The 12638-nt window shown below is 41.3% G+C and overlaps 1 long non-coding RNA gene across 1 annotated transcript; it reads left to right on the top strand.

Moving 5' to 3' along the window:
• Window positions 350-11569, top strand: LOC110390252. Its single transcript, XR_002433656.1, has 3 exons — window positions 350-1649; window positions 2143-2219; window positions 9027-11569. It is a non-coding gene; the product is annotated as an uncharacterized LOC110390252 (long non-coding RNA).

Below are 12638 nucleotides of genomic sequence, written 5' to 3'. Positions count from 1 at the left end.
GTCTTAATGTGGCCTATCTATTATACAGAAGAGCATAAAAGTGGATCTCAGTTAGGTTGGATTTTGCTGCCAGACAGGATTACCACCCTCCAGTTCCTGAAATGAGATGTTGTGAAGGACCAAACAGTGGATGTAAGCACAGTGAGGTGGTGGGAGATGTGTTTCAGCAGCGGTGACCACAACTGTGGGTCACCTCCACTGGTACAGGTTTTTACAAGTGCAGCTTGCAGGCTCTTGTTCATCACTGGTGAAAATGCAGAGCTAATGGTGGTGACTTTGATGAAAAATAGTGCTTTGTACCTGAGAATGTGCTCTATAAAATAATGTTATTGTGCTCTCTGAATTGATTGTAGTTTCCATGGAAACAAATAGGAGGCATTACTTTCAGAGTGACCTATGTATACACAGCCCAAGACGATTCTTTGTCACTCAGTGCAGCCCAGGCAAGCCAAAAGGTTGGACGCCCACCCAAAGGTTGGGCTAGTGGCTGGGGTCACCCATCCTGTCCTGCCACTACGCTCTGTCTCTGCTTGCCTGGCAGTGAGAGGTCCTGAACAGCAGAGTTCTGCATCACTCACTATGTGAAGACCCTCAGCTTTCTTGTTATGGCCAGGACCTTCCACACCTGCAACTTTTATATGATGGGAGAAAGATGCTTATATTTTGCGTAGGCTGACTTAAATATGAAAGAGACAGATAAAGTCCAAGCCCTTTTGGAAGATAATACATACATATTCAAAAGGGTGTTTAGATGTGTAGTATAACATATTTTCTGTTTGCTGTACATCCAACAGTGTAGCTGTGACTAGGTGCACTGTAATTAAGTCATCAATAAACCTAGAATCCTTGAGATCCTGAGTACTTGGGATCATAATTTCCTGGATGGAGCTGAGAGTACATAGCTGCTCACAGTAATCAGCAATTTCTTTGGTAGAAAGAAGGCTCTGCATGCAGCCAAGGAGCAGACACAGCAGGAGTCCCAAAGTGCTTGGGCAGAAAGGCTGATGATGGTGGCCACGGTCAGCCACAGCTATCCCAAGTGATGTGTTGAGTCTGGATGCAGGCAGAAGTCGAGCCTCCAGGTCCAAGATCTAGCCAGGAACAAGGAAGGCTGCATGGTAGCTCAGTGAGGCTCAGTATGTGTATTGTGCTGGCATGTAGCTCCTGAACCTCCACCATGGAACTTCAGGATGCGTTCAGACCCTCAGGAGAGGGGAAGGCCCTGATGCCTGCTCCATGTTGCCTTTGCATGGGGAAATTTTCTTTCTACTCCTTCAGTATTTCTGTCATTTGCTTTTACATTTGAGTGAGATTGCTAAGTCATTTATCTGGCTGAGCAATCTCCTGTTACTTTCACATTTACTGATTCATTAATCTGACTTTGGATTTGAGCACGTAAGAATAAAAACTGCATGAAGATTTAGTTTAGACTAGTGAGACATGACTGTGGCTATGTTAAAGGGATCTGAAGAATCTTTTTATATTGCGCAGGTTCATTTTAAATATTTCCTTTCTGTATTTTGTGGTCTGTTATTCTTGAAAAACTTTCATTTGGTTCCATCGCTCCTGTCTGTGAAGCTGCCATTGACTTTGGGAATGATGTGGAATCTCTGAAGAATTTGGCCACAAAGAAACATGCTTGTCATCTTGTAAGCAACATTTAAAATATCCTAATACTGAATTGATTTTTGAACAAAACTTGCACAGTCTATCCCAATATTAACTTAGATAAATGTTTTCAATACCTGATAAAAATTGCTGATTATTAATTACACGAAGCTTTTAGAAAGATCTTCAGCTGCTGTAAATAAAGGTAGTTCTGCTGAAGTCTGTGTAAAACCTGTATCTTTTCCAGTAATCTTAGAAATGCATTTGCATATTGTCAGAGATCTACGGACTTGAAGTGCATAATGACACAGGTGCATGTGGGAATTGCCATGTTAGGTATTCCTGCTTTACAGCCAAAAGCTTGAACAAAGTAATGTACAGGATCTAATTTTACTCATAGCACCATTTCAATTCATGACATCTTGAATATGGGATCAAAGGCACAGTTATGGTTCAAAACTAATACGGGGAAGTAATATTTAAATTTTGGGCCACTGTTCAGATGCTAACTGCAGTATTTTTATCCCATTTCAGAGGTGGGAACCTCAAGGAAAGAAGAGAAAAAAATTACATGTAGCTTTACAACAAAACTACAGTAAAGTAAAATGGAGGTAAGATATTCAGTTTAGTTCTAGCAGCATTTTACTTTTGGGATATTTGGGTGTGGGGAGATTGCAGGGATGTGTATATTTTTCACTAGGCTATAATACATACATTCAATTTTCTTTAAAATTCTCTAAAATTTTCTCAATTTTCTCTGAAATTCACATTCAAAAAATAAAAAATTACTCCAGTGAGCAGTTTTATACTGAGATTATGATGCAGTAGGTATGCTTGCAGCTATATGAAGTTCCTAGAATGTTTCAGAAAATGAGAGCAATTCCATACTCAAGATAAAAAATTGCCAGCTACAGCAAACCAAGATACAAGACTGGGGTGCAAGTGATGTCAAAATAACAAACTGCGTTCTTCTTTAACGTACACAATACAAGAAAGCAAGATCTGAGCAGAATTCAAGCAATGCATTTAAGGATGTGATTTATATTGTTTTATGCCTCAACTGCACTTTTTGTGTTTTGAAACGTAAAGGTGTCCTCTTGCAAAAAAAAACCCTTAATTTCTTGGACAGCTTTGAGCTCAGAGTGATATGCCTATACAATTCTGCCAATTGCAGATGCACAGATCTGTCAGAATTATTGGAATAATACTCTGTGATTCTCTTCCAAGAATAGCATAATCTAGTCAGCTCTGCAACCAAGGGTGAAAGTGAAGCAGTACTTGAGTGTTATGAATAACAGGCTTAATTTACAAAATATGCCAATAATGGTTTTTGTTGCTATGTGTTCAAAAAGCTCTGAAATTGGATTTATTTTATGGGTAGCTTCCAATTTGGAGTGAAGGGCAATACTGAGAATTCCTGTGCTGAGTACAAACCTCAGTGTCAAATTTTATATGGACAGAACTGTGACTCATATCTTCAGATGTAGCCTTGGGTGCTGTGCAGAGTCACCACTTCTCTTCTTCCCTGCAGCCAGAGTCAGGAAACCACAGAAGAGACAACAATGGCAGGTGATGCTTCTGGTGCACAGGGAAGCATAGATCAATGTCAGTCTCCTTAGTCCTCCCAATACATTAATTCTTGCTGACAGACCAACTTTTTATTTTAGGACTCTTTTTTTCATAAACACAAATGAAGTAGATTCTTTATTTAAATGAACATTAATTAAGACAAGAATCCTGTGAGAAGTGTAATTTGAAGTAGTATTCCAGTCATGGACACTCAGGTTAATATGACTACTCATTTAAAGTTACTCAATGTTTGCAAGACAAATGTTTAATTTTAATGTTCCCACTGAAGTCCACTGCATATCACCTGAACCATCCATGCAAAGGTGAAAACTAAGAGCTGCCATGAGCCTTTCTCTGCAAGTTCTCTCAGTATTCGTACTTCTTTTCATATACTCAATGGTATTGAGTATATTGCCTGTACAAGAGAAGACTATGACATAAGTAAATTCATGTGTTTAGTGAAGCATGCTGTTTGTTTCTTACTGCTTGAGGTGCTTTTGAGTTTCTGTCTTTTTCTTGGTTGTTATTATTTTTTTTTGCCACCTTTCCATCTCTTTATTTTTATCTCAGTTATATTCTTCAGGGACCTTTTAGAACAACATTTCTGATGGCTTATGTTTTCTGAGCTCCCTGGAGTTAACAATTCCTCTGGCTGCATTTGAAAACAGCGATCTGGAACCCTGAAGATTTTCTTACATTTTTAATGCTGTCACTTGTACTGAAATACAGTGGTATCTATTATGGTAGTTTAAACTCTTATTGGACCCAAGCTTTCTTGGCACTACAGAGTGTCTGTTAAACTTACTCCACCGAAGAGAGGTCTTTAGAACAAGCAAATTCTGGAATTTGTCCCTTCTTCCTGACTCTGAAAGCAGATTGTTTGTGACCCAATTACGCCCCCAAAAGACTTGCATGCCTCCTGGCATCCATTTTAATAGGTCGTGGTGTCACTTTTTACCCTCAAATACTTCTCTTCAGGGGGCAATGCAAAAAATGAGCAATGATCAGTGATGCTCTGGAAAGCTGTTGTTCTCGCTTAATATTTGCATGAAGAAAGTATATATTTATCACACATATTTGTAGGTATTTGCAGTTTGAAGAAGATAAAATTGACTGTTGTAATCAGTTTAAAATATGCGGTATGGAATACGCAGTTGATCAGGACAGCGTGTTTTTTCATTTGTATCTTCTGGAGAGATGGAGAGTTGTGTCTGAAATGGTAAGTATATGGAAAAGTATCTGGAATTAAAGTCATTTGCTGATGGAAATTCTTATGATAGGAAGCTCATTGCACATTGAGGAGTGCCTACAATTAGGAGGAGTGCAAACCAAGTGCAGCTGCTCTGCTGCAAAGATCTGCTGAATTCAGAGGACCACACAGAGCTTATATGGAAGGGCTTCTGAAATCTCCATGGCAAGTAAGAATGTAGAGGCTGAAACTCTACATTCCACTGGCAAAGCATTTCCACCCCATTTTAATTCTGCCTTGCTTCCCACAGTGCCTTCATAAACATTAGATCCAACTTTCTTGTAATGCTGTGATTACTATCTGGCTCCCAAACATCCACATGCTGAGCAGTCTTGCTTTACAACTTTTTCATGTGTAGAAATATCGTATCTTCTACTCACATTAAGTCTGTTTAGATTTCTGATATATGACTACCTAGCCGCTAAGACCTTCTGCAAATACGTACATAATATATTTCACAGACTTTGCAGTATTCTTTCAAATTCCACATTTCACAGGCAACTCTTATTGTTCAGCTAGCTCTGAATTTCAGTCTCTCTGTTCTTCCGTGCTACTTTTGAGTACACATTTTTTCCATTTCTTCAATTTTTCCTTTTTTTTTTCCCTTTGGGCCAAACTTTTCCCTAAACATTTGGATTTATTTGGGTTTAATTGCTTGCTCCACTGCATAACTTATATAACTTTTTTTTTGTTAGTTTTGTTTTCCTTGTGCAACCTGTTAATCTCTTTTTGTTTCAGTTCCCCATCTATTAAGTGGGTCTATAACTACTTCAGCAGTTGCACTGTGATGATCACAGTGATGATGAGTTCATTAGAGATGAGGACAGCTAAGACCCTATGGTTATGTCAGTACTTGTCACTGATAAATAAATCTGCTTATCATCATGAGTTTCTCCCTAAGGTAATGTTAAGCCATTCTAGCTTCTCAATCACTTTCTGGTGATACTAGGAATCAGGACAGTTTTGTTGTTTGGTAGTTCTGGCCACAGAAAATGTGAATAAAGTATCCTCAGCCTCTCTGATACTGCTATAACCAAGCTCTAGCATAAAACAAGTAGTCAATGACTGAGACACAATGATTATCATACGCATACACTCCTATCACGGGCAATGATCTGCTTACATGAATAGTATAATGGCCTTGACAAGAACCTCTTGCAGAGTGAGGACAATCCCATAAATCCCTTAAATCTTTGGTTTATTTCCAGCAAGGAGATCTCCTGACAGGCAAAGAATTGAGCACACCAATTTAGGTAAAGTTATTCCTTAGTAACTTCTTTGCATGTGTGATCAGATTCTGTCCTTGCTACCCTTTTGGAAATCCAGAACAGGTTCTCTGAACTCAGGCTTCTCCAGAATTTGACTGTTTCTTTGTATAACAGGAGTATTTTGACTAGAGGCTACATCATTGTGGGGAAATAAAAAACTAAATACTTCCTTGTAGGTTGCTCAACAAGATTTTCAACTCCAAACAGATTTCCTTATGAGTCCCTAGAGGCCTTTTTTTTTTTTTTTTTTTTTAACATTCTGTACTGTAGTAATGTGCACAGCCAATACTTCCTTTTTACATTTATCCTTTGTCATTACTACCTTCCTCTAAGGTAGCTGGTGGTGAGTTATAAACTACTTCATATTGTTTTCTAAAACACGAAGACATTGCTCTTAAAGATCTTTTACAGTGACTAATGGGTTAATATGTCACCAGCTGAACTAGTTATTTTCACTTTGATTTGTGAATAGAAAAGTACAAGCCAATAAAACCTCAAAACAAGCATGCACTTGGACTGGGCTGCTTGGCGCTTGTCCAGCCTATGTAGCTAAATCAGAGAAGAGCCAGCCCAGTGAGAATATTTTGCCATTAGTTCCTGGCATTACAAAGCAGCTTGTACATATTCTTTGTCATATGTGTAAGATCAGCTGTAGGTTCATTTTAAGTTTTGGCTCCAGTTCAGACTAGCATCTTAAGACTGTAATCAAAGTATCTGGCTAGGAACAAGACTGTGCTATTTTCCAATGCAATGCTAGCCCAGAATTTTTTATTTATTTTGAAGAACTGCTTGCATTAAAAGCTCAGTTTTACTGCATTTAGAAAGTATTGAATATTAGATCCTGTACCTTGTTTACTTAATAACCCCTGTACGAGAATCTATGATATTGTCTGGGCAGCTTGATGCTCTGTTCCAAGAAGTAAAAGTACCACTTTTATTTTTAATTCATATGCCAGGTTAAAGCACAGTTCAGTGTAAAGAAGTACTCTGGTGCTGAGACTGTGCTCGCAGTGTCTGCTTGGACTGGAGTTAGCGCACTGTGTTTGCTCTTATGTAACTCTGCCAAAAGTGTTGATTCAGGGAAATTCAGATGCTATGAGAGAGCGAGAGCATCAGGAAAGTACTCTCCCCCTTAATGGAAACATGGCTTTTGGTGAATAGTGCATGTAAAAGCAGCAGATTTTGTGAATGTGTCAGTGATGGAGTCCAACATGAACACAATGATGATGTTAAATACCTAAAGCACTGGGTCTTGCTGCTTGTTGCAGCAGCAGGAGGGTGGATGTGGCTCCCACAGTGAGTTGTATGGCATACGTGTGGCTGCTACTAGAAGGGATCCGCATCTGGAAGGTGCTTTATTTTGAGCAGCCTTTAGAAGACTGCTTCTGAGAAGCTGGCCAGGCAGGTAAACTCCCCTAGCAGGAGAGACATCCTGCTGTCCAACTGGATACAGCTGCTCCATTTGGCCCTGTGGATCATCCCACTGACTGGGGTGATCTCCCAAAACCTGCCTGTGGAGAAGAGGGATGGTAGGGCAATGGACACTGGGACAGAAATCCTTTTTTTCTTGTGGCATTATGGAAATGGTCTTCTTTCCTGGAGGCTGCTCATCTAATTCTTCTACCTTTGCCATTTTACACAGTAGTAGCCCCTCCACTTGGTTTATTCTGGGGTGCATGAGGTGTGGCATTGCTAGCAGGTCAAGGAAAGTGATTGTCCCACTCCACACTATACTTGTGTGACCTGACCTTGCATAGTGTACAGAAAGGACATGAAACTATTAGAAAGTGTCCAGAGGAGGGCTACAAAGATGGTGAAGGGTCTAGAGAAGAAGACATATGAGGTGTGGCTGAAGTCACTTGGTGTGTTCAGCCCAGAACAGAGGCTGAGGAGAGACTTCATGGCAGCCTGCAGCTCCTCACAAGGGGAGTGGAGGGGCAGCGCTGAGCTCTGCTGTCTGGTGATGTGATATCATAGGAAGGAGCAGTGTGGAGCTGCGTCAAGGGAGGATCAGGTGGGTGTTAGGGAAAGGTTCTTCACCAGACGCTGGTGGGCATGGAACAGTCTGCCCAGGGCAGTGGTCATGGCTCTGAGCTTGATGGAGTTCAAGGAGCATCTGGATAAAGCTCTGACACATATGGTCTGGTTTTTTGGGTGGTCCTATGTGAAGCCACGAGTTGGACTCAATGATCCTTATGGGTCCCTTCCAACTTAAGGTATTCTATGACTTTATGATTCTTTGATCTCAAATAAAGAGAAATTCTGACTGATGATATATTTAAAAGGTATTGTGGTTTCCTTTATCGTTGGTAATATTAGCTGTTTCAGCTAGTTGCTTTCTTTAAACATTTAAAACCAAGGCCCATGTAAAAGTCGGTCCATATATTTGTGTCACAGAATGTGAACTTGGAAAAGTTAATTTTAAATGTCTGAATTTGAAATAGTGAATACAGTTTAATGTGTCCAAGTGACTTGGGAAACAATCTCATTTTTAATGGCATAAAACATTCCTGACTTCTTTAGGAAATAATAGAGAAAGGCAGTATTCTTTTCAGCTTTGTGTGAAATCAACAAGAGTATAGCTGTGAAATGTGGCTGTTGTTAGGTCAGGTGCAGTGCTGCACTAGCACAGCTATATGGCATCCAAAGTCAGCTGTGCACTGAACCAAAATGTTTTCTCGTCTTCCTTCTAAGACAGCAACCTGGGATCTGTGCATCACAGCATGCATCACACAGTATGTGTGAAGATGTCTGAATATGGGGTCTGGTGCCTACTGGGAAGCCTGTAGCCACAGAAGGTATCTCAGCAGACATAAAATGTGCAAGGATTTCTAGCATTGCAGTAACCGATTGCATAAACCCTTAGGTAGTTATATTCTGTTAAGAACATGGCCCAAGTGTCTCCTATTTTCGAAAGAGAAACTGCAGCTGTATAATTATTCCATGGTAAGATCTAGTTTAACAATGCTAGACAGAACTACTAGAAAATTGCTGTCACCTTTGTAATTCTGGTATGTCTTTGACCCAGAGTCTCTGCACTTTCATATGTGCATAATTGCATCCATCTGCTGTGATGAGATCAAAGAATGGTTGTTTTAACTTTTGATCCAAAATGAAGAAAGTGGTAGCACCGATTTGTCAGCTCAGTGGCTCAGGATCATTGTTTGATTCTGCCTCTGACAACTGGGGGTTATACTGGAGTTTGTAAAGTTAAATTTAAAATTTAAAAAAATTTTTAAAATTACTCTAGTTGTATCACAACCATTTCAGCTTAAATACAAATGCTATTTTTAAAACATTTTTTCTTTTTTTTTTTTTGGTCTAAAATGCAGCGCTGCTTCAGAACTGACACATTAAGTAACTCCCTCTTCCGAATTTGAACCTGAATCTGCATGTGTTAGTAATCATTAATCATCTGACTGGTCTCAGATAAATAAAGACTACAGAAGTAAATAAAGTCAAGTGCTAGGAGCATTTCCATCATTGCACTGATGTGCAATGCAGCAAATCAGTATGTACTCACTCAGTACTGGTTTTATTGGTTCACTCCTAAGTCAAGAGAAAGATACTTTTGTGTATCCAAATAAATAAGAAATAAACATCAGCACAGAGGACACCAGAGGACCATTCAAATCCATTATCTGTGAAGACCTTTACGATGGAAAGTGGTTCTTCTTTTCCTACTGTGATCGGATCCTGACAAGTGAATGTACATTCAGGATCAGGCCCACTGAGACATTTCTTCAAAGCTATTGCTGTGTCATTTGTGTCATCAATCTGAATAGACACAAATCTTATATTAAGTAATAAAGATTTCCAGAAGAAACTTGGGAAGAATAATTCAAATCTTTTCAAAAGAAAAAAGGCAAGAAGGAGGTGGACAGAAAGCAGAAATATTCAAACTGAATTTATGTGTTTAACTACGTTGATTGCATGCTTTGGTCCCACTGTGCCAAACAAAACTATGTTTTCTGTGCCATTTTCTTTCCATGTAAATTGAGTTGAAAAAAAGGTGTTTTATCTTTAGGTGGTACCCCCTCAAAAGAACATAATTTGTTACACAAAAAGATGGTTCCCCCAATTTCTGCCAGAGAATAGGAAGTATATTCTTCATGATGTCAAACTATTATGTAAATAAGAAAAACCGGCAGCCAAAGACTTTGAAGAGTTGCCCAGGAATGCAGAGTAAAATGATTTACTTTCTGGCCAGCAAGAAGTATTGAAGACAGGATTTGATATATATTGGGATTTTGAACTGCAGTCTCTCCAACATATATTTCCTTAATAAAACAATGTATGTATCTGAATATTTTAGGACAAAATTCTGTAGTCCTGAGCTGCAAAGTTGTGGGTACACAGACAAAAACCCAAGACTCTTAGGGCTGGTACTGAGTATGGAAATAATTCAATAGATCTATTTCAGTAGCAAATCCATATCACTGAACATTTTTTCTGTTTTCCACGTAACTGCTGGTAGTTCAAAATATTCAGTGTGTTGAACAGGAACATGAATGTGTTCAACACATTCAGTGGCTTTAAATTAAAAGAAGTTAGATATTTAGGTTAGATATTAGAAGGAAATTCTTTACTCAGAGGGCAGTGAGGCACTGGCACAGGCTGCCCAGAGGAGCTGTGGATGCCCCATCCCTGGAGCGCTCACAGCCAGGTTGGTGGGTGGCAGCCCTGCCCATGACAGGGGGTTTGAAGCTGGGTGATTGTTAAAGTTCTTCTAACCCAAGTCATTCTATGACAATTCTATGATGAACTTGTGCGACCTATTGTAGGGTGCCTGCTTTAGCAGAGAGGTTGGACTCAATGATCTCTTGAGGCCCCTTCAAATCCTGTGATTCTATGATTCTGTGAAATATCTGTGGGAATGAAACTACACACATATGGGCTCACTGAAACATATTATTTAAGGTAACTACATTTAAGAATTGTATCATCTTTTTGCTTATTACTAATTCAAGTGCATTTGTGTAATTTTTTAAAGACAGAAATGAGCAGAAATATGCATTGTGATTATCATAAAACACACTGTATCTGCCACATTGATGAGGGAGCAATAGCACTGCTCTGACAGCAGAGAACTGCATCTTCCCTGTCTTCCCTGTATATAATGAAAAGTCACATATGGTTTGAAATTAAGTATTTGACAATAATAAAATGCAAAATATGTTGACTGTATTTATTCTTGTCATTTATTAGGAATGCTATATCCTCACCTCCGCACTACTGTGGAAGGGTACATAATGATTTAGCATCAAAAAATGAGTGTCTTCTGCATTGCAAAACCCCTCAGTTGGTGAGAAATGCTCATGAGTCTGATTTCTATTTGAACTAATAGAATCTAGACATCTAAATGATGATTTACTGCCAGTCCCTACAAGTCTCTAAAGTGACTGGACACTTGAGCAGCTCAGCCACAGGAAAAAATAAACCTTTCTAGAAGAGGTGCCTGGAGTCCTCAGGCTGCAGATTGCTCTGTGTGCAGATGGGCCCTGGCACCTGCAAGCACACTGTGTTCCATGCCACGCTGGTCCAGCCTTGCTGGATATAAAGCATAGAGCACAGCTCTGCTGAAAAGGTCTTGGGGGTACTGGAGCATGGCAAGCTGGACATGAGCCAACAGTGTGCCCTTGCAGCCCAGAAAGCCAACCGTATCCTGGGCTGCATCAAAAGATGTGTGGTCAGCAGGTTGAGGGAAGTCATCCTGCCCCTCTGCTCTACACTGGTTAAGACCACATCTGGACTACTGCGTCTCAGTACAGGAGAGACATAGACCTGGTGGAGTGCATCCAAAGGAGGGCCACAAAAAAAGTGATCCAAGGGATGGAACACCTCTCCTATGAGGACAGGCTGAGGGAGCTGCGGCTGTTCAGCATGGAGAAGAGAAGGTTCCGGGGATACCTGAGAGGGGCCTTTCAATATCTAAAGGGAGGCTACAGGAAAGAAGGGGACAGACTCATTAGCAAGGTCTGTTGTAACAAGACAGGGAAATGGTTTCAATCAACGAGGGAAGATTTAGATTGGATTTAGTAAGTTTTTCACAGTGAGGGTGGTGAGGCACCGGCACAGGCTGCCAAGAGATGCGGTGGAAGCCTCGTCCCTGGAGACATTGAAGGTCAGGCTGGATGGGGCTCTGAGCACACTGATCAAGCGGTAGGTGTCCTTGTTCATTGCAGGGCAGCTGGACTAGATGTCCTTTAAGGGTCCCTTCCAACTCAAAGGACTCTATGATTTTTTAAATTATTTTGGCATGTGTGAAGTCTTCAAATTATTAGTCAGCTCTTACAGGTTTGTGGGCACGGTATGAGCTGCTGACTTGCTGACTAGCCCAACAAAAGATGAGCAGAAAATGCATGAGCCTTGATTTCTGTACACTGTAGGCATACGGCATGGGTGTTCATATAATAGCAAAGTGCATGGCATCACGGGTTAGTCACTGTGTGACTGGCGGCATTTTCATAAATCGGATCCTCTGGGAGGTGGGCATCGAATCAACTGCGTGTACGATACAGCACTCGCCCCGACGGTTTCGATGGAACCGGGGGGTGGTCGCGCTCGCATTTCCTCCGCGGAGGACGTGGGGAACCGCGGGGTTAGAGCCGCCACCGGGAGGCGCTGCCAGGAGCACGGCAACGCCGCCGGGACAGGGCATCTCCACGCCACGCGTAGCGGCGGCCCTGCAGGCCACAGCGCAACCCGGGGCGCCGCTCCGCGCTGAGCCGCGTGCGGCACGGGCTTGGGCGCGGCTCCCTTTGCGTTTCGGAAGCGCAACAAACGGGCGGGGAGAGCTGTCAGCGGCGCAGACGCCAGGTGAACGAGCCTGAGCGTTACCTCACCGGCACCGGGCTGCCGCCCGCTCTAAACTGCAGTTATTAACGGGACGTGGGGACAGGCTGGAGAGCCGCTCTCCCCGCGTGCCTGTAACGCAGGCAGCC

Source organism: Numida meleagris, chromosome Z (genome assembly GCF_002078875.1).
Source record: "Numida meleagris isolate 19003 breed g44 Domestic line chromosome Z, NumMel1.0, whole genome shotgun sequence".
Taxonomy (NCBI): Eukaryota; Metazoa; Chordata; class Aves; order Galliformes; family Numididae; genus Numida; species Numida meleagris.
The sequence above is the reverse complement of the archived record's forward strand: the minus strand, read 5'-3'. Positions and strand labels throughout refer to the sequence as shown.